The sequence below is a fragment of the Diprion similis genome, chromosome 8, assembly GCF_021155765.1.
Source record: "Diprion similis isolate iyDipSimi1 chromosome 8, iyDipSimi1.1, whole genome shotgun sequence".
NCBI classification, from domain to species: Eukaryota; Metazoa; Arthropoda; class Insecta; order Hymenoptera; family Diprionidae; genus Diprion; species Diprion similis.
The window spans coordinates 19,575,952-19,600,440 of record NC_060112.1 but is presented as its reverse complement, the minus strand read 5'-3'; positions in this window follow the sequence as shown (position 1 = coordinate 19,600,440).

Here is a 24,489-nt window from a genome sequence, read left to right as displayed (position 1 = left end):
TATCGGTTCGATCGATGATATGTACGTAGATAAATGCCCGTATATCCCGTAGGTACACAACAACTCAGAGACTGAAAATTTCTCAACATTGATTCATCCGAGGTACCATCGCAATAAATCTCGGAAATCGTACGTGACCGGATCGATCTCGGTGCACCGGTGCGAATGCTTTATCCGTGCACGTGGTCCGGCAGGTGAAGGGAAGGGTGAGCGAGTATGTTTATTCCGTACGAAATCCTTCCGACATGCATGTATGCATGTGTGAGTATCGGCCAAGTTTGATCTTTTGATCGAATGAAAGCTCCCGCGAAGCTGAGACTGAGAAGAGCTTTCCATTGCAGAGAAAGAGTACAGTGCGAGGAATATTTACGTGCTACCCAGACAACCGGCGAGATCACGGTTATACATACATATATGGAATGGCGAAGCCGTTTGAAATTTCATGTCGAATCTACATGGTAGAGAAAAGCTTTTCTAGTGGTAACTTGGAACGCAGATAACTTGATTCCCTCAAAGGACGAGCAGCCATGTGTCCCTGCGATCTATGCCTTTAAGGGTTAATTGCATTGTTATTGTGTGCCAGGAAGGCAACCGAGCAAATCTTGGGGTAATGGTTCGATGGGCAAATTCAGAGTTACTTGGGAGGAAAACGCCGTCCGCTTGATCAAATACTCCATTCGACATTGAGGAATGAGTCCGTTGTTTAAGATGTTGGTTGGTACCCACTTGAAATGAGGATTTGATGAATTGCTAGAGGGCTTTCGAGCAGTGGAAACTTGTTCAGGAAGACTCGAATCGCGGAATGCAGAATTTCGAACGACGTGAGTTGGTTACTCTTTCCAGCTACTTTACGCATTTTTCTCGATGTGGTAGTTCGTTACTTTGAAAATTTTACCGTCCAAAGTCGAAATACAATTTCGGAATGTTGGAAACCGATTGACTGGAGCAGGTGAGTGAAAGGAATGAAAGTGAGTATCGATCTGCGACATTTCCCGTTATTTAAACCAATTCGGATTGAATTTGAGTGGATAATGAAGTTTGATATGTATTATTCACCGTGTGAAAGATTTAATAAGTCGTCATGGATTTTCCATCCAACTGGACAGTAACAAAGGTTAAAAGCCCTATTCAAACCCATCAGTTTGTAGAACCCTCCGGCAACAAAATTATTTGTGAGATTTCAAACCTTAAACTTTTACTGAAAATAAACTTTGAAAAGTTTTCAGATTTCAAACTTGACTGAAAGGACATTAATTTTTCAAAGGCGGCGGTTATCACTCGGAACGCTTCGTCAAACAAGTTACTAATTTACGTTCTAACAGCGACTGTTCCTGGCGTCAACGACTCTGTCGTATAAGCTCCAGAACTTAAGTATTCTAAATCCAAAAGTTGTCGGAATAGTTTCCTACGTCAAGTTTATTATATACAAAATATTTCTTATTAATATTTTATATATAAAGATTCTTTTCCGTAAAGCTTCCCCTTATAAATTATACCTAAAAAGTAAAAAATGAAACGATCATCAATAAAACAGCGTCTGAATAACGAAAACTTTTGTAATATTACAGCTAATTGATATGACAACAGTATGAAAATTTTACAACTTCTGTGTAAGTTTCAAGTTTATATCATTAACGATTCTTTAGATATCGTGGTGGAAGGGTTCACATAATTCACCTAAATACGTTAGAGCACAGATATTATTGAGCTTGAAATAAATTTCAAAGAATTTCCTTCCTCTTTAATGCCGTAGTAAACACTTCTACAAAGAAAAATGTTTCATGTTCAATCTCAATCTTGTTATGGAGAATTAAACGCAAGCCAATTTTTTATATTCCATAACTCTCTAATCCCCTTAAATATAACCAATACTCGCCTCTTTTTGGCACGCACTGTGCAACTCTGCTGTGATAAATTCCGGCTTAAAATAAAATCAAAAATCCTGCTGTACAGAAATATTAATAGGATGGTTTCTAACTTCCGTATAATCCAAGAATATAACCAAGTCAACAAAGTAAAGTACCACTACCTAATATTCTAATGGCACGGCGAAAACGGAAACCTCTTCACGGTCTATACCAACATACTTGAGCACCACTTGACGATCATATAAACTTCTCCGAAAGGACGATACTTGGGCATATAGAAGTAAATTAATTCTACGTCAATTTTGCAAACGGTGCTTCTAAATTTTATCCATTTTTTTTTTATCCTCATTTCGAATTAATCTATCTTTCAAGCATAAAAGAATCGTTAGATCGGTTTTTCATCTGTTTTCGGTGGATAGCATAATATTTTTCTTCTCGGCTTAAGACTGCGGTTTTAGCGCAACAATAATGATATTAGTGCTGTCAATCTCGCTGGTGGTATTCAACTACCGAAGCTGTTTCCTCTCAAGACTTCCGGACTTTGATCTTTATAGCGAATGAGCTTCCCTAAAGATTATAAACCAGAAGGGTCAGCCTGAGTCTTTACAGTATATCGGTGGTTGCGATTTTGTGAGATATTAGAATTTATATCCCCAAATTCCGGCAGTTTCTTGAAATTGTTTTCCCTCTGTTTCTGTTTCGAGATTGCTTTTGCGAAATTTTTTATTGAGTTCTTTAGTAAATAATAAGCATATCAGAGGCTGTCAATCTTTTTGCGTAAAAAAATGTACATAATGAAGGAACAAAGTTCGAGCAGTTAAACTGGCCTTGTGATCGTCAATGAGAAAATCTTCCAATACCTACTCACTCATGAAATTGGCCTTCAAGCTATATGTTAGCTGGATGAACTTGAAGACGTAGGGTCAAAAAACACGAATGCCCATCAAGCTGTGAAAAATTGCGGTTAATATAACTCTGATTTAAAGTATAACGCAACTTTCAAAAATTCAAACGCAGTCTCTAAACCTCTGAGAGCAGAAGCCTATAAAAAGCTTTGAATTTTCGTTCGCAAAAAATATCTCTTCAACTTCTCAAATAACCTGAAGTCTGATGCCTCGAATTATTCTTTATCACACAATAATATTTCAAAAAGCTTCACAGCAGGAAATTGGTATTATTTGACTTCATAGACCGAGATATACGGGATAATTTATTCCAGTTTAGTTTGGTCAGTATATGACAGTCGATATTGATTTTTCGTTCAATCACGATATTACCCCATCACTCTTTCAACGCCATTCATGACTTATATTCAAACTAGCTGTGTATTCAGTCTTCTCCTGTCTTGGGATCTCCGTTCAATGGACAACGGCTTTGGCCTGCATGAACCGGCTGTGTTCTCACGTCCTGATTAATTAGCTAGATCTCGAAAGCTCTGCAACCTCTGGCATTGACCCATCGAACAGAAATTGGTACAGTATTGAATACACGAATTAATTACACACACAGATCTGAGATGACCCCGTGCAACCACTGATTGTGTAATTAAATTTACTAATCACACGTATACCAAATTTCAAAAAATGTTGAATCAGTATACAGATATGACAAATATGGCAAAACATTGTGAATATTAGTAGAAATTATTGGAGATTGGATTACTTTTCGACAGTTTAGTCACTCTGTAAGTCCTTGGTAAAGTTATAACTTAATTTATTCAGTGTTGGGTTAGACCTAGACTGGATTAACTTTGTATAAGCGTTATATTACATTCGTCCTGGTTTGCCAGAAAAGTTAAATTACCTCTAAGTAAGCTGCAGAGGTGGATTTCACAGAACGTAATTTTCTCAACACAATTCCCTTGTGCATTTCTATATGTGTATATCGATTATATCTTTACGGTCGGTACACCTAACGAATTTTTCACTGCCGAGTACCGAACACTTTTTACCTAACAAGATATTTTTTTCATTGAATCAAATTGGACCATTTTCTTATGCGGTATTTTATTTATGAAAACTTTCCACAGACATGTTTGCATATGAAGATTACTGTCAAAGTAACATCGCGGTTCACAGGTTTTATGACCAATTCTGACTTCTTTTGTAAAAATAATTCTACGAACTTCTACATTGAAACAAAGTAAAAAGAAAAATCTGAACCTTAATTATCAGAAATTAACAAACTATGATTGATTTTTATGAAATTCCTTCGATGTTTCTTACCTTCCGTAATATAGTGGCGTGTCTGCTACTTACACTACAAGTATGCAGGTAATATCGATTTATATCATACTATACGTATAATTCTGCAGACACCAGCACAAGCAATGAATTCCCTCTAATACGGGGATTATCCGTTAGATTGTAAAACTCCGTAGGAATAATCCGCAATGTATCTGTCAGCATAATCCGTATGGATAAAAATCGGGCAAATTTTGAGCTCACCTGTATCGATTTAATTATCTTGTAAAAGCGTATCATCAAATGTTACGATACGAACGAACAATAGCAGATTTTAAAATTCTACAAGCAGTGCAATCGTGAAAGACTATTACCCTTAAAACGTTAATTTCTTCCCCAACAAAGAAAGCTTCCAACAGAGAGAATTTCTGTTATTCAAAATCGTGTGGCTGTGAAATTCTTGAATGGATATTTCATCACGATTGTATACTAAGATTGAAATTGTCCTATTCTCAGAGTACTCGGAAATCAAGTCTTGATTGCGCTATAAGTAGGAGATTATAAAAAATTGTAGTTAATACTGCAGAAGTTTGAACCTTTATTCTCTCCACGATACTATTCTTCCCGAAAATATTTGCCCAGACAATTTCATCTTACAACGAACATTCGTCACTCACTGTAGAAGTTATATGATGACAAAGCACTGATACGGTATTCGAGTTATGTATAATAGAGATATAGATTCGACTGCTTTGTCGTGGTGATGAAGAAGTTTTGTTGTGCGTTTGAACTACGTATACACAAAGGAGTAGGTATGTACATTTACCATCGCCTCCGGAATGAAGCCTCGTTACTTTGAAACAGCTATTATATTACAAAAGGTACAAGTAACTCAAGCATCCCGAAGTCTCGACTCTTGTTGACTTTGTTTCTGAAATCATTATCAAATTAGAAGTATAATTCCACCGGCGCAGAAATTAAGACTTGGGCATCTCTTAAGTTGTTCATCTCAAATTTTATTAAACCGAAGTTTGAAAATTTCGTTTCTGGCTCCGTACCTCCAATGTGTCCAGTACCCAGTCCAGTATTGGAAAAGTCTTAAAGAAATCTCGAAATCTTGTCAGACCTTTATTCGTTCGCTGATTCGTTCATCGGGTAGGGTCTGGATATTAGCACTGATTTTCTATCGGACAACGTTCAGACATCTTTCGTCTGGACTGTCTATAATCCGTTGTTGAAAAAGGTTAGCTTTTCTCAGAAAAACTCAGATTTTACAAGATTTCTCAGAAATACGGTATTTCATTTTAACAATTCACAATAACGTTTATGCGAAATTCAATTATTTAGGAAAAATAATTTCGATCTTATCTTTCACAAGAAATCCCCGTCAGTGACCGGTCAACAAAAGAAAACGATAGCTGGCGAATCTTGTCTGGTATATATTCATTATAAGTACACTGACTGATTACAGAAATCCAAATTATGAAGCGTGGGTGGATTCTAGTGTCTTTAAAATCGGCCAATCGTTTTTTGAATGTATTTCGAAATTCGTCAAATGAGACGAGCCCAGTTTTGTTTCGTTGACAATTGATTCACGTGTGTTAGTAATACACAGAGATACACAGGCGGTCAGAAAACTGTTTAGAAAATAATGTAAATTTATTTTCCCAACTTTGCTTGGTCGAACCCTGTACTTAATTGTTTCAATTGAAATATCTTGAAATTTGAACTCAAAGTTTCTAATTATAAACATTTATCTACGTCGAACTGAGAAGCAAAACAAGTTTAGCCAACGTGAGGTATAATTACTCCAAGAAAGCATAGAATTAGAGGCTCTGAAAGTTTTCCCTGCTTTGCCGAAGACTTTGAATTCCCGTGTAATGAAATGATATTAAACTCAATCGACACACAATACGTTAGAGTACTGAATCAAACTTGACTTTTGAAACATTTTTGAAACCTTTCCCAAACATAACGCTAACGTTCGAGTTAATATAAAATTAGCCAGTATTTTCCACAAAGTATATGAAGGGACATTAAAATAACTGCAATTGTCATCAAAAGAATGATGTAGCTTTGCTTCGACTGTACCCAGCATTGGTTTGCAGGGAGCATTTATACTATACATTGCGAAGTTAAACTCACCTTCTACAGTGACTCGGAGCAACTGGCCAACTTCTCCTCGTCCTGAGTATTATCGCGGGTCTAGCATTTCCAACTACGGGAGCTGAAGTTCGTCCTTGATTCCGTTTGCTACCCCAAAGGTGACCCTGAGCTCCCGGTCCTGTTCCTTGAACTCCAGGATGTGGCCCACTTTCGCTGCAGGCTCTTCGAGAGAAGAGTTCGCGTTTTCGTTCGTCGCACTTCATCATGACGTAGTTTATTCTGAACTAATCAGATTTCCGCTCTCTTTACTTGAACGCACAATTTCTATAGACTAAATTGTACGGTATTTGGCTGTTCATTCGAAAATTTATGTTTTACCAGATTTCATTTTAAGGCCACGTGAAGTCGATTGTTTTCCTTGGACTTACTTCTGTAATTTCTATTATCAAACTGTTGTGGTGTGCGAGAAAATTTCAAGCGATAGTGAGATGAAAGAAAAGAGAACAGGTGTTTGATGATGAATTAGAACAATTAATCACTGGCTACCTCCGGTGAACGACGTAAATGTTTTCAGGAATGCTGCTGAGTACGTCAGTGCGTGTAAGGTTAATATTAAAACGCTTGCATGATGAATCATTAAGACACAGAATTAATTATACGTCAAAAAGAAAGATGTGCGCACTGGAAAATATTATTTTCCTTTACTTCAAGCTGCACTGAGCTTTTTCAAAAACGGCTTATCGTTAAAAGAACAAGCAGTCTTGCAATTTTTGTACGAGATAGAATACCTAAGTCAGTCAATTTGGCAAGTGTAAAATATTCAGAAGATTTAGAGGATCGGATTCTAATATATTAACATCGATGACAGTATAAAAATACGATATTCAAGCTTACGATAGAAAATTAAATATTGGTTGTAAGTAAATATTTTGTCAAGATTCGAAAAACACCACGTTGAGTAGGCACCGTTCTTCAAATGACCGTTCCAACAGAATGGCCTCACAATATTTTTGACACCAGTTTCTCGCGCACTATCACAATTACTTATTTGCTTCGATTAGTTTCCACAATATCTCGAGATCACTGCCATACGCAGTTTAATCTCCTTTTCCTTACAATTCCAGGAGTTCCCGCTCATACAAAACACAGAGTTTCGCATCTGATGTAATCACGTGTCGTATTGCATACAATGTTGTTCCGTTTGCAACGATCCCGAATTATCAGTTCCTAAAGCCCAGTGGCGTCTCGTTCATCCCCAAATGACGCGACTTGCTCTGGACGTGTTAGCACCTAACTCTGAAAGCAAAGAGGAGCTCTTAGTTCCAAGTATTAGGCAAGAGCCATCATTCCTCGGGTAATGGAATCTGTGAGAGCCTCAAACGCGCAGTAACACGACCTTCCCAGTACCTACTCTCAAGAGGTGACAAATCTTTCCCGTGAAATAACATTACGCAACCTACTGCGTTACAGTTCTCCAAATGACAGTCTTTACACGCGGGACGAGTGTCGCTCGGATACAATCTCATTGAAGTGAACGCGACTGACACCTGCTGCTGACAAAAGTATATTTTTTTTCAAACGAGAAGCTTTATAATCGAGTGGTAGTACCGTCCAGATCGAAATTATGGCTTTTTCAAACGAAACTGAGAAAGACTTTGAACATCGTATTGAAGTGAAGGTTGAACAAAGAGGGATTAATTCGAGAAGAGAAATCAATGTCGTTACCGACGTACACACGCGACGGCTGTGCTTTTCACACCGTATAAGCACATTTGTTTGCTCACCACTTGCTTCAGAAGAGTGCCTAGTAATGAGTAAGAGGAGTGTTCGGATGCTGGATTTTTTATTGAGGCGAAGATAAGACGCTATCTTATGTTTGATTACCTGGATCGAGGTTATTTCTTGTCGAGAAAGAAACCGTTTATCTTGACAAATTTACTGTCATCATAATCAATGACAGGGAATCTCTCATTTAAAAACAGGATTTACTACAATGACTGGATTATTGACTAGAGAGAAAAATGTAGATACGAAAAGTGGGATTTCACTTTGGAGAAGCATCAAACTTGTTATTTTCAGACTAACTTCAAAACATTTCATCGTCAGCGTCCAATCACGCGGTCTAACGTTAGACCATTGTATACAGAAGGGTTATCGCAATTCTTCAAAGACCAATTTGTAACAGCTGTACAAATTGTCTGACGCCATCCCGATATCGACTAGCCAATTCCAAAAGACGAAGCACTCGTTGATGAACCTTTATTCGTTAAAAGGGCAATTTTGGAGTGGAATCCGTTGGAATTATCCGGAATAAATATAATCGTCGAAACGTTCCGTAAGTGGAACTTTCCATCCCGTATGCAAAAATTTTCTCTCCATTCTCTCGCATTATAGCCAGGAATAATTTTAGACATACGACGTGCAAATATAGATAGGAAGCATGCTGAACTCCGTAATTCGCGTTTCCGGATGGAAGCATCTAATTTTCAATAGTGAATCAGTCACAAGTGAAGCTATGACATTGTCATTTGAGTCGAAAGATGCAACACCTCAGGCATCAAGTATAATCCAATGAATCAAGTATAGGTGCTCCGAGTAGCACAGAATAATCCTCAGCTGCAGAATCCTTAGACAAGACTCGAATAATCCCCACGAACTGTGAAGAAATCCTCAATTACTATACCTTCGTTCAAGAAATAATATATCAACCCAACGTTGGTCTGTCGAGTACAGGCACGATGTCGAATCGCACTGTGTTATGTCATGGGTGTGATAGCATGGGAGTGGACTTAGTCTTAGTTCGAATAAGGAATTTTCTACCCGATTCAATCCTGCCGTACAAAGTCAAGAAAATCCTCTTCCAACCATCATGGAATAGAACTTTCTGGTTGTTCTGTGCATTCAAGGTACCCGTCCTACACGAATTAACAAGGAATTGACCTCGTTAGAAAAATTTAGAAATTCAGTCAAGACCTATCTTTCATCGTAAACATAGTAATGAAATTTTTTGTGGCTTGACTATTTTCATCCAGGTCTCAGAAGTGTCTTATATTTGAAGACCAAGTTTACTCGAAAACAGTACTAGGATCTATGGTGGTAGGTAAGGAAATGCAACTGCTGAACATAGGTGGTAGGTAACCAACGAGAAACCTTACTCTTCAGGTCGTGATCCTTCAGCGGATCAGCCACACCGTATATGAGTATGAGTACGCTCAGAAGCTGCGTCTCATGTTAGTGGGAGAGTTTAATCTGACTCGCAAAAGGATCCGAGGCAAGTTGTTAGACGACACCATCGGGCGAGTACAGATTATTATCACAGACCCCCGTAGACTAAACCCTTCGAGATTCTCCGGTTTCAACAAGCGAGGCTTGATAATTGTCCGCAATCCGAGTTCAGTTCCTGATTGGGTGTCTGGCTTCCACGGTCATCCCATTACCGAGACCCGAATTTCAATTAACAATACCGTAAACAAGTTGACTTCGAAAACGGAATTAATTAGTACTTGAGGATTTGTACGAGTTCGAAGGTAGGTAAGTAAATACGAGGTGCTGATTGGCGAAATAAATGCGTAAGAATCATATTGAAAATGAGAGTTCATAACAAACTGCGAAGCGAGAAGCAGACAACTCTCGTATTAAACTTTCAAAAGGCTTTCGTTTCGTAATTGTATGTACTTCGGGGAGTCGGAACGAAATTACCTTTGCAGAAAAAAATCATTCAATTTCGGAAGGATAAAAACCTTGATTATCGTCATAGAAGAGACCTGATGCGGTCGTTGAATGAGCCACAACGAATCTTTGGAATACTCGTTCGAAAATATCCCTGGAGAGAGCCTTGAGAAACGAGGAAACGTGGGATCCCGAAAACCAGGCCTACCGCAGTTTTGCTAAGTTTCAAGTCTTACGTTTGAGAGAAAATAACGACGGAGACAACATTGTTTTATTCATTCAACTGCAAAATTCATTGGCTGTAATGCTCTCCTAAACCCCTATCGTTGCGCATGAATAATGAAAATTCATTACCACTCCATCCGGCAATGAGAGATCAAAACTTTCAGATCCTGTATATGCTGAGGTTAACAAGTTTTTTTTTTTTTTATTTTTACTTCCAAAGTCGGCTTCCTATCTGAGTGTTTGCAATATATCAGCAATATCAGCGATTCATCCAACTCCAATTCATACGCATTGTATCAATTTAGGATGTAACAGATCTACCCGAAAAGCAGACGGACGACCAGACCTTGCACCGTTTAGACCGACAGCCAAGATGTTAAGTTTTTAATGAAGAATACACGAATGAGTCACAAATCTATAGGTTGATATAAAATTGTGAAAATAATTCGTTAAGAAACATGGATTTCCTACAAAGAATCGTCATTGAGTACAGTTTAGAATATATATTTTCAGTCTTGGAGCAAATAGACGTGTATTGTGCCTCGTTAAGAGGATACAGTAAAACTTGAATGAGCAATAGGAATCATGGGTTCAATACCACATTGCAAATTCTGTAAATGGGGTCTCCGTATTTCGGCACCAGTGATTATATGTTCCGGCAGTCGTTGAATACCCCTCACTAAATTAATAATCAGCAATCCATTACAAAAAGAAGTTAAGGGAAAATTTAATCCCGACGTAAATGGTTAATCGCCACGATGTGAGTAACTCATGGATGGTAATTAATCCGTGAAGTAGATTGCACCGTTTCTACTTCAGCATTTCTTTGACGATTAGTTACGCGAGCTTACGTAGTTTTCAGGCTTGGGAAAGTATGTTAAAAAAATATTCAACTAAGCACCGTTGTACTTATACCTTCTGTATATTTGCTAGCGTATAGGCGATGGAAAATTGAGAATAACCTTCAGCGAATTGCGTTTACCCTATGCGTCGCAACATCTGACTTTAAGACGACGTTGTGTCACATCGGCATAAGAAGTCGAGGGTGAGTTAAAGGGGATGGCAAGTTGAAAAAGGAGCGTACGCATGAGCCAAGTTTAGTGGAAGCCCTCGTTGACTAACTCTCCTACATTATTTATATGTTTTCTTTTCGAGGAACTGTTACAATCCCTGCGTACGAGTGTAAGATTTATCTTTTTCAATGCGGTGAACATCGTGCTCTTTTACCTAATGGCATTATTACTCGTAAGCATTACCATAAAAAAATTCGAGACCATAAACCAAGCACCGTTGCTTGTAATGTTTTCAAGTCGGTGCTAATTTATGCACCCTGATAAGCCGCACTGACGTCGACGAGACCATTCTCACCTCAAACCCGGTCTATACATCGCTGAAACTTATTCCGACCAACTATCAATTATTGCCTTAAAAAAATGATTTACTCTTGGACCCAAAGCTCGAAATTACGGCAGAGCTAAAAAGTATATAACGCACTTCAACTCAATTGGTTGAATGTACCGAGTCCAACCCTCGAGTGGATCTGTAGAATCGCTATCGCGTATAGTTGAAGTCGTCCAATCTGTCAGACACAAGTAGTCTGCACTTTACGTGTAGTATTATTAGCATCATTTTCTGGTGGTGAATTTATGATGAAAATTTACAGGCAAATTGTTAAACAGTAGGCTCGTTCAAATCAATCTTGATTCCGAAAGATATATAGGCGAAAAAACGAAGATCTATTGTCGTATTTTCTCAAAGCTTGATTTTGTAATTTTCTAATTGGGTTTTTCTGAGTGACCGAAGTGCAAATTAATCTAAGGCGACAGCTGAAAATCAACGATGTATGTAACAGAACATTCAGCTCAAAATTTCAACTGCACATACTGCAATTGTACTGTACATAATTAAAAGCAATAATTGACTGTCTTCACTCGACGCAGTGTGAGAGTTACTTGATTTAGCGGCTTGTCGTTATCTTCTTCCCCACACAGCAGAAGAAGTTTAATTGACTTGATTGAACAATTCGTTATGAATGTAAATGAACAGATGTTTATATGGATTGCTTGACTACTTTTTCATACTGGTTAAGTCTATGAACAATTTCGTTTAAAAAGCTTAACTCAAAGGCTAAAATTCAACTTATTCTCAGAGTGTATAAGACTGAGTCTTATCCGAACGATGAACAAAATATTTAATCCGAAATGCTTGATTCCAAAGTCAAAGCCTCGCGTTTGTTGTAAATTTGATTAAGGCGTCAATTAAGTGCTAGCCAATCGGAGACAATGAATGACGGCTGATCCTGGCTCAGACAGATGATTAAAATGTACCCAAGCGAAATCAACGTAACAAAGCCGGTTTTAATTATTGTTTAACTTTTTTCAAAGGGATAACCGTAATAATGCTGTGATTTATCGACTCCTACCATACTTATCGTTTTCAAAGAACTGCCCAAGTTAATACGAAGGAACTTTTTACCCGTCACAGTCTTAAACAACAGCGATTATCCATCATTTTAACTAATAACGAGGTAAAAACTTACGCTAGGTTATTATAGTTAATAGTGTGCGCTAGATTATTGCGGTTGCCGAAGCATGCTGGGAGCTCGTGTGCTCTATACGGCCAATAAAGTGGCGTGATAAAACAGCGCGTTATTAAAAATTTAATTCAAGACCCAGAACACCACTCGTCGAGGAACGCCTCCATTCAAGCTGGTCTACGTGTTTATCCATTCAAGCTGCTTTCCGATTCCCCCGCCCCCCAAAAGACCGTCCATCAACAGTTTTTATCCAACGAGCTGCTCGACGGTATAAGCACGCCACATTATGCTCATCGATATATGCATGTTTTTCGGAAATTTTATGGTTGAGAAGTGTCAATACCTGAACCCAACATAAAATTTATCATAGGTCTAAGCATGGATCTGGCTGAGCTTCCGCTGAACGGCAGGGCGAAACAATTTGTATGCTAATTCTGGTTCTCTTCAGATGCTAATACGTCAACTTGCGAAGCTATTCGAATCCGAAACTCAGCAAAATCCGTTCTTCTAAACCTGCCTACGAGTGCTAGCTCCATCGCTAGAAATTTAAACTATATTTATAGCAGCCATCGTGCCATTAATCGCCTGTAGCAACGATAAGTGATCATAAATGGCGCTCGATGATCGTGAATTTTTTATGACTCTATATGTACGTTATCATACTCACACGTATCAATGAGATACGATGAAACAGACCGAATATATCTACGGGTAATCAATTGCTCGTCCCTTGTTCACCGAGCACCCGAATTTTGACCACCCTAAAAAAATGCGGACGTTCCAGCTTTAACAAGACCGCTGTATACGAGGCATTCCACACCAAACCTCATACATACCTACGTGTATTAAATGCTCATAATTGTTGAATCCGCAATATCCGCACGCAGTTAACCTTCAGGGGCGTGGATTCAACCACGCGGTCATGAAGAACGGATAGAAGTCGGGAAAGAAAAAAGCGCTAAGAAGCATCAGCTTAACAATTCCTAAATTGGGAGTGAAGCCATTCGAGCTTGCAACTGCTGCCGCTAATTTTTCGCTGTCTTAGGGCAGGATTTGAAATTTCAAAACAGTATATTTGTCACCATTAATTTTTTAACAACAGACTTATGACTCATGAGTCATCAAAAATTCTCGTTGTTGCAGAGAAAAGTTATAAAATCCCACGGCTACTCCGACACCTTTCAGGATCGCAAAATTTTGTCGTTAATCAAGTCCACACCATGAAAAAAACTAATCCACTTTAAAGTCAGGAGTCGTCGTGCACGTAAGAGCCTTCATGACAAGTTGGAGCCGGAAAAATTTTATGGTTGAAAATGAAAAACAAACACAATTTGTTCGCGCGACGGTGTTAAATGTAACACCAAAATTTTAACACCATTTGGTGCCAAAATGAAGCACAACTTACACAGACGGTAATTACTCAGCTATAGATCTAGTGTCTCAGAATTTTTCGTGAATAAATCCTATTTTACATCGTATGATATACCAAATACTGACAAGAACAGTTTACATGAATTGTTGTGCCCAGAACATAACGTGTCGAACTACCAGATGGTTTTTAATTAGATTACACAAAACACCAGATAGGCAATGAAAAGGGGGTCGAAATAAGATGAACAAGAAGTGCACGGAAGTCCAAGAAGCTGATCTACACAATTGACGATTAATGAAAATTTCTATCTCGAAATTGACTCTTGTATTATTTTCCATCCACTCATCTGCATGTTGTTATTTTCCGGTTAAAACCTGATCTGCCCGAGCTCTGTGTGAATCAGTGTAATTGGAAGTGTTAACGAATCGATTGTTCCTCGAAACCAAACGGCTTAAACGACTTTAACTTTGATCTCCAACCCCAGGAATTAATGAAACCCTGAGTTTCAACAGTGTTGCGGAGTGAGCCGTATCGTTCAATAAAAAATTCATAATCCTTGAATTTTTTGATCTGTTATTTACATCCAGATATCAACGTTACACCTCGATTAATTTCTCAGCTGGAATCCTATTTTCGCCTGAAAGTGTAATGAAATTTGAACGTGTCATCAGAAAAACCAGTGATGTGCCACATGTAATTCTGATTATTCCTTTACTATTAATTTATTCAAGTTGTGATTGCGGATTATGCAAAAGCCGATTACTTGGCATTTACCATTTTTTTTTAAAGCATCTACTCGGTATCAAAGCTCTATCGTTCCGTTGTTTCAAGGAGACAATTTATAGGACGCAACTGACACAAGATAAAATTACTCTCTCGATGAGAAGTCTCGTTTGTGACCCAGTTAATGATAACGAATTCGTTTGAACAAGTAGACGGGAATCATTTACGTAAGCAAACGAATGACCGTTCAAAAAATGTTGACTAATATTCGACAATCGTTTTATAACTGACTTCGTAGCGCAGAACCGATTTAGATTGATATTTGCAAAGTATACGCAAACCAAAAAAAGAACAAGCACTATGTTGTGATATTTTCCAAGCATTTTAAAAAACACTTGTTGGTTAGCTTAAATGTTCTTGAATAATCGAAGTGAAATTTAGCCGAAAGTGGCAAATCCCCGGCAAACTAATGTGAGAAAACCGGCAAAACTTAACTCAATAATCGATAGATACGTTTATTTTCCGTTCATCCAACTCCAGCTCGAACATATACGATCTACTATGGATAGACCTATAATACGTTATACATTGGAATTGCTTTTCAGATTTAATACCATTTGGATTTCGTCCGGATTCATGCTTTGTTCGATTTTCCAATAAAATACCTCTACCTTTTTCATTCATCCGTTCGGAAAAAATTTAAGCCTAGCACTTTGTCCTTCGGGTTTACCGCTGTGCTAGCAAGGTTGAATGAAGCCTTTCACTCCGTCCATTCATTCCACAAATGAATTTCGATCTGTTTTATGTCTTCTGTTAGTATTGGGACGATCGAGTTATCCCCATGCAAATCAACTTATGTTTCAAATATCCGGTGATAAAACGATCAGGTAGCCTCCGATAATTATCGCTTCGAAAAGAGGATGAGTTAGCTTCTGCAGTGATTGCAATGTTGAAAAACGAGTCAACGCAATTTACACGGATTGTATAAATTTGCCGATTTCGCAACAGTGATATAATATCAGTAAGATGTGCACGCGGCTGATTGACGAGTTCTGCGAAGTCATTACTAAGTTCGATAAGTTTCTAAAACTCCAGTTCACAAGTCATTTATAGCAAGTTGGGATAACGCGCGGAATAGTTTCTGCCCTCGATGTTCCGATATCTGAAGACTTTAGTAACTAACAAACACGGTGCCTTTGACCCTACAGCTATCCTACAGTTTGTCGTTAGAAATAGCTGGAAACTATGATTAAAGCTCGTTTACATAGTTAATAGATGATCCTCGTATACAAGTTAAATAATCAATTTGACACGTGACGCAGGGCGTAACGCGATAATAACGAAGCCCGACGTTCGCAAATTGACAGGCCTAATTTTGTGGATCGTTGATTTCGACGAGTTTATCTAGACAGAGAGTAACGTTGAGGTCTGACGAAAAATGTTTATAAAGGTGCTGGCACATAGAGTATAACAAAGAAGCCGATTAACATCAACAGTTTATCCTACGAATTTTTCTTTAGCTTTCATGTACACTCGTATACTATAGCTGTTTGGAAAGAAAATATTCAATTCTTGAAATAGACTCATACGAATGACACGGTGCTGAATAAAATCTCTCATCACCAGCCCATAGAATCGATGTTATCGGATTGTATTCCGGGATAACTCTTCTTTCGGTACAATCAAAAATCGAATCACCACATAAGAATTTAAGGAAAAAAACTTTTTTCCAATCAATCGAACCAAACGAGAATTTCACTTGCCTATCTTTAACACGAGGTTCATAAAGCCACGTTGCGTATCTAGAGATCCAGTGATGATATTTACACACACGAGTAGAAAGTACATTATACGCAAATTGAGATTTTCAACTATCAATCCCATATCACCCCTGGCTGGGGGGTTGACTTGGTTTACACGCGTTACACCCGCCAAAGGGTAACCTCTGTAGTTATTAAGTAAGGTTGTCAATTCGGGAACCTCGCGTCGCACAATCCTCTCGTGTATAACGTAGGTGCGAAACAGAGAGTGTTTTCACACACACGCGAGGCGCGATGGTGTAAATGCGTAATTACATCGGGGAAGCCCGTATGAGGGGGGGGGGGGGGGGGGGGAGGATGGCGTAGGGTCGCAAAGTCGATCACGGGTAGCCGTAGGTTATAGGAAGGGCATCGAGGGGTCGGAGGGCGAATTAAAGAGACGTGAGAGGCCCTCCAAAGTACCGAAAGTCGAGGGAAAGAGCGTCGAGCTTTGCAAGTCCTGCAAAGTCCCGATGCGCTCAGTTTTTTTCCGACTGGTCAAAAAATTTGGCACGTGTTCCCCGCCGCCTGTTGCAGCCAGACGAGATCTTCGCCACGGCAAGGCAACAATAAGGAGAGTAATAAAAATCTGATTAATCCGAATACTTAGATGTCGGCAATAACTATACTTGAGCTTTTATTGGACGATGGACTGGCTTGATTATTTCGTATTCAGCGTCACACGGCTCGAGTACTGCTAAAATATCGTAAAAATAACGGCGAGCCCCTTCCAAGCGAATATCCTTCATCTCTAATTCCATCTTTTTAATGGTCCACCTTCTCCTTCCCTCCCTTTCGGTCCACGTCTGAATACATCGAAATGAAAATTGTAGGCAAGAACCGCACGTGGATCTGCAGTATAATAAGAATTGATCACACGGCGTGGAGCCCTGATTGATAATATATACTGCACCTGTGCGATAAATGGAGATGAGGATGAGGATGGGAATGACTGGTAGGATTCCGCCGGAGGTTAAATTTCATAGATAGTCACGTTCCTTGATTAATCCATAGAAGTTAGATGCCTACGCGATTCTATAAATTCAACGGTCAGACTTTTATTTTTTTTCTTTTATATTATGTAGCTACGATATGGCGCAGATACTGCCTGTAGGCTACTCGATATCCGCTCCGTCGACGCGGATCGTTGTTTTTTTTTTTTTTTCTTACCATTATTCTTCTTCGATTTTACTCCATAGAGCCCGAGTTAGACACAACAGAGCCGAAACATATTCGCGGGAAACGTGACATCGCATTTCTGGCCATCAGTTCCAACACATTTAAGGTGCCGCTGAAGTGACTTGAAAATATCAAATCGTGACGTCATAAATGCGTGCAGCGCCTCTGAACGTTGAACGGTGAACTAAGGCCGCTGATTTCATTGGCTTGTTCTGTTAGATCCAACCAATGATGTCAGTTACAGATCGGAAACATACTTCTTGTGGACCATAAACGGGCTGCTGTCACATGAAAAACGCGTATACGAATCGAGCCATGTTTACAAAAAAATAACTGATAGTATAAGTTTTCCCGGATAACGTGTGTGCCAATCAGTGAATATTCAACATACGGTAGCTCCGATCGGCCATGTTTGTTGTCGCGTGATTTTATTCACTTCATCATTCTTTATTATAAACATTATCAGCGATTTGCCTGAGCAGTGGCTGAGATTCACACGTACACTATTATTCAAGCTACGATTTAAAATATTTCCGAGTAAGATTCATACTCTCGTTATCGCAGGATTCGTATAGGCGTTTTCACCCAATTTCCCCGCTTCTGACGTCACGAAATATATATATATATATATATATATATGACATGCCAGGTCAGCGGGGCCTTAAGCTGGTTTTCAGTTCCCGGCACATCTGCAGGTGTCAGTTTTTATCCATTTCAGTAACTCCCACAGTTTTCTCATTGAGTGAAAATAATATCCTCCGATGAATTCACATGGAATGATGATTATTCTCTCCGTTATCCTTGTTATTGTATACCTTTCTCTATTTAAAACAAAAACCTTTACTTTGTACGTCTTCATACGAACAATCGTTGAACCTGCGGGGGCTAAAAAACGTCCATCCACCGCAGATGCGGATCATATTGGTTGGTGAATACAAAACCAATGGCTGTATGGAAATAAAAATGCCTCTCTCTCGATACTGTCTGCGGCCATAACGCAGTTGAGGTCATAACGACGCTTTTTCCCGAGAATCGGCTCACGAGATCCCCACCTATTCTTCGCAAATAATCGATAATCGGAGCGTTTGCTAGGCGATCACGAAGCGTTTTCGGCACTGATACGTATTTCCCCACGTTATACGTCGTGCACAGGCAGCGGCCGTGAAACCTCCAGGACAATTTTCCACGAGGAATTGAGTTACCGGCTGTCGTGGAATTTCCAAATTCACCTCCGCACCTGGGGAGCGAAAAGCGGCGAAAGAACAGCGAGAACTAGTAAAATCTCTAGGGTATATCTATCCCGAGGGTGGATTCATTCAAGTGTCCCAAGCCCGCCGAGGAGGTCCCGGAGAGCGTAATGGGAATGTCATAGCGACGAAGAACTCCGGCCCTCGCTCTTATTCGCGAGATAATAATCCGGGGAAGAAGTCCGTCGGGGAATGTCACGGAATGACGACTTGCAAGGTCGCAATGTGCAATTGTGTTGCGGTTTTGCGCCGTTTCGTCTGGGCTCAGGTTATTTTTTAACAACAAAAACAAAACGAACCGAAAAATTTCTTCTTTTTTTTAATATACAAATTTGATAATAGGCAACCGTTATTTCGTGGTGCCATGCATGTGTTTTAGTTACATGTGAGATTAGATCAACGACAAAGAAAATTTAAATGTAATACAATGTGCATTGTTATTTAAGTTTGAAATGAAGCGTGGACATTAGGGATGGATACTAATTAATGAAAAACTTACGCAAATTGACTATACTAAGCGCTTGGGATGTAAACTAGAAGAGATATTGCAGATCGACATTCAAAATGAAATAGAGGCGAGGATCAAGTTGAGTAAATAGAAAGTTTAAATTTGAAAACTGTTGTTGAGAATTCAGCGTGAATAATAATTTAAATTTCGAATGATGTCAGAATATATATGTGGCCAAGATTTTTAGTGTCAGTTTTTTTTGTTGACAGTGTTATATTGGTAGATGTGAAACATTTCTTTAATTAATCTTTACATTTAACCGTTTGAAATAATAATCATAATTTTCCTGGCTCAATTTCGTCTCGCTGAAAGCTTGCCTGGTGAAAATTTCGCGAAAACAATGCTCAAGAATTTCGAACACCGACACGCTGAAATGAGCATACATTGTCAGGTTGCTTAAAGGGGTGGATTCGACGTCAATGTATATATCTCGGATCATCGAGCTCCACGTACCACAAACTCGAAAAAGAACTCAGCAGCCCCATTCTATACACAATTCTGAACAAAAACACTCCATTACATCTTCATTTGACGCAGAGATAAAGAAATGGCGTGAATTCTACAATCTTACTATTGCAATTTTGTAGAATCCAAGCCATTTCTCTGTTTCTACGTCAAATACAAATGCATTGGAGTGTTTCTCTTCAGAATTGTCTATAGAATGGGGATGTTAAGCCCTTATTTGCGTTTGGAATACGTGGATTTCGATATTTGCAGGTATTACATCAACATCGGAATCGACCAGGGCACCCCTTTAATTCACTGAGGCATATTATTTAGATATACCTGCATCTCGCATCTTTTTATTAATCATATCATCCGACTGGCTGTTAGGATTCTCAAAAGCAGATCAGACGATCAACGAAACTATTGAACTTTCTGGAATCATAATCTATACCCCGTCGTATTATTATAGGAGTGACTCAAAACACCGTATCTATCGCGGGCATCTATTGTGGTTACAATTTATGTTGTCATATAATTGCCGTACTTTTATCATTTAAGTTCTCTGACAACGAGTCAAAGTATAATTAGAGTGTACCGTTTCTAGTTTATGAATCAATAATTCACGAACATTTTTACGGTCTTTCGATCCGCAGGGTGTGACAGAACACATTTTGTACTTGACATCCTCTGAAAATAAATTGCAACGCATCGATCTAATTTTCGTCCGAATTGCGTGAACCCATCATTACGGAAATACTTAGCATCTCTTTTGCTCTTCTTCTATTCCTCGCATGTTGTGAAAAAATCGAGGTTCGCCTTTGTTACAGTAGGATTCGCCAAAATATTCGACAGAAACATTAAAGCGTACTTACTGAATTGGATTTATAATTTATTATTTCTATGAGTGACCCTGCCATCGATAGTTTTGTGATGTCAGTTATACAAATCTCAATTTGCAAGTGGTTTAGCAGTTTTAGCGGAATGTCTCGTACAAAATGTATTTCTCCTAGATTTAATCTCTCGAATAGTCTCTATGTCAAGAGAAAATGCATTTTTCATCTAATTATTATCGCTGGCCTCGGCCCAAGGATGGATGAACAATTATCGGAAAGCCGGTAAGCACCTCGTTACCGTTGATCCATAATCAGGTACAATTCCTTCTCCAATTTCTTGACGAAATAACATCAAGTTTTGAGATAATGCAAGCAGTCATCAACGTCAGATTTTGTATTATAGATTTGGCAGCAAACTATAAGCAAACAGGTCACGTAAAAGGCTTTGATGAAACTTTTAATGTGAGAAGCCTAGACGAAATTGGTTTTGAGACGTTAAGGATAATAACCATATTCACTGCTTAACAGCTCCACGTGTCTCTGAGTATCGTAACTCACTGTTTCGGAAGAACTTTCCGTGCGAAAAAGTCTTTTTGGCATAAACCAAAAAAATACCACGAAACGATACTAGACTTTGAACATGAATATTCTTTTTATTTCATTGGTACCCTTAGACCCAGCAACTTTCATTGAATTCGATAGTGCCATCAAATAATACAGTGTGAAATAGTAAACAACGGAACGTATGAAAATAATTTTACTGTAACAGGATATTAGTAATATCTGTATATTATTCAGTCCTACAGGTGTTTAGCGACGATTAAATAATAAATGTGTATATCAGGTATATATATATGCAAGGTGCCGTAGAAGAACGCCAAGAAAAAAGATTCAACTTTTGTAGTCACGCCAAAGTTTCAATTGGCGTGGTACCAAGTTGGTCTTCTTCTTTTGTTAACTTCTTCGCTGGATGTAAACGGAGAAAAAATTATCACATCGTGACAGATGTTCCTCGTGGGAATAATCATTGTACATTTCTTTGAAAGTACTCTGCGTAACTCTGCAGACTGCAGATAAAGTTTTCTCCCCATGAATTACGAGAAGGAAGAAGAACAAGTGGAAGCACTTTGAAAACAATGAAACGAGGCAGACAAATTCCGGTAGATGAATAAAAAAACTCAAGACATAGAAAATCTATTGCCAATGCCACTCTTTAACGTGGATGCACGATTCTTCGAAGCCTTAACAAACCCTGGATCGTTTCCATTTATCTTGAATTACTTGTAGCATCACCCTTGAAATGGGCACGCCGCACCGTAGAGCAGTGGCGTTCATTAACAAGTCGTATGTGATCTTATCCAGCATGTAAATTCGTTCCGGTCAGAGAGGTGAAACTGAACATTTATTATTCAAAGTACCCGAGGTACATTAAAGTAATACAATTACAGAGCATTAAAAAATTGTATTCAATGTTTGAATGCGAAAGTTTGCAAGTCCACTTCGAGATTAAATCCCGGAACATGTATATCTCAGTACTATGCATTAGCGAAATTGACAGGATTCTGCAAAGAAAACGACGTCGCTGGAAAATGGGAAAGTTTATGAGTAAAGTCTTTAAAACTAGGGCATTGCAAACAGGTACAACAGTGGTCTTAGGGGAAATGATCTGATTGTTCGCAATGTGCTCTGTTGTTTTGATATTAATACACAGGTGGCAGAAGTTTGTAATGCCAGGCATCGCAGGTCGAGTCGTTCAAAACTACGAAATTGCAAAACGTGTTACAGATCCTGATTGTCACGAATTTGTCGGAAAACTACTGTTTATCGTGTGACACAGAATCGCTACGACCTGCAACTTCGCGAAATTGAACCAACATCGTCACTACAGAGTTCGAAGTGAAATTTCACCACGAGGTTAATCAAGCGAGCAGTCCAATTCTGTGTGAAGCAACATCGACTTGTATCAGGTTATAAGGCGACCATCCCGTTCATCCAGTTATATAAATTGGAAATCCATACCATCTCCAATGTGTGACGTATGCGATTTCCGATTACGTATAGAGGAACGTTTCAAAAACGTTATGCAATCGTGAAAGACGGTTCAGTCCTAGCCGAGTGTAGAAGCCTAAGCTTTCGTGAAGCCCAGTCAATATTTGGCCATCGAGCAAGATAATATGGAAATGTCGACACAGGAAGCTTTGGAACGATGAGCTGACCTGAAATACGCCTGGAAAGTTAGGTCGAAGGTATGCCGAAGGAGCCGAAACTCTGAGAAATTCAGTTCGCGCATCTTCCTGTGAAAACACATAAAATAATTGGCTGACACTCGTGCAATTCGTGAGTTTAATTAAAAAGTACGGCTCATCGACAGGGGATAGATACCAACGCAGCTTTACCTCCCACAGGAAGTTGAAAGTAATCCAGGAAAACGCACTCGGCGCAAGAGACGCAGCTGCAAAATCCTCCAGGGGTAATTGCGAAATGTTTCTCGTCCCCAAGGTCCAAGCCTTGAAGGTATGAAAATGGAGTACCTCTCTCCTACAACAATACATATACGTCTGTGTCAAAGTCTGAGAAACTTCTGAGGTATTTCATGCTTAGGTCGGTCACTTTCTTTCGCACCGAAAATCTCGCCGATCCAAGTCCCTGCAGCGCAACAGTGGCCATCAATTCTCACTCTTGGTCGACCAAAGTTATCGTCGAGATGCTGACCGAGGCGATCCAACGGGGCGCTGCTGAAGGTGCGCGTTGTAATATTCCTAGAAATTGGATTTATATGGTAGCTTATATCAGGTTGCACCTGAATCGACCAATTGGAACGCCAGTTGCCAGGCGTAAGTCGACTGCGATATTGACCCACTTAGGGGGTAGACAGGAATCGAGAGCCAACGAAAGGAAAACATTCTACATATACTATATCTATGCTCGGATCCATGCTATGGATTTTCAATGATTTTCAATATTGCTCGTCGCTGTGGTGTTACTGAAGTACAGACAACTTCCGTGAATTCAGACCAACTGCATGGATTCTCCTCACCTTCCTTTGCCCATTTTTCAAGAACTTCGAAGAGGTATCCGTACGTCGGAACTGAATTTATCTCTGACGCATTGAAAGTGACGCTGACGAAAGACAGAAAAAATGTCGTGAAAAAATGAGATTTTCAACTCGGAGTGAAATATACAAAAAATTCAGTCATGTCGCAAATCACACGGAGACCCAGAAGCTCATTTTCATGATTCAGAAATTTCGGCGCTACTTACGACCCGCTTTCTATTTTCATCTAAGGGGTGAACATTTATTCAAATAGGAACAAAAGATTTGGCGATTTAGGTAGAGGCCCCATGCCTCGTACTATGTCTTCTATTCCATAGCCAAAAATAAATTCCAACAAAAAGTGAGGGATAAATGGTGCTGCCAGGAAATTTAACTCCGCCTTCGGCTAACCCGCGAAAGGTTCCGGTCCATTTCATTTCTTTTTATTTACTGCTGTTTTCCTCGCCTTTCCTTCCCTCTATATTCCACTTAGTTCTGGTGTTTTGCCAGGTATCTTCTCGTTTTTCGTCGTTTTTCACCGGTATACAGTATTGATAATCTCGTGATTTTACACGACCTTTGAGAAAGTGGTTACCTTTTTTATCACCTCTACGTGTAAATATTTCGCCTAGAATTGAGCCAATTTATCTAATGGAAATCAGTAGGTACGTAAACAAAATTGGTATAAAGAAACTCTTTTACAGTTACCTCCGGTGAAAAATTTCTTTAAATAATATTCTAGGTACGCGCGATAAATACA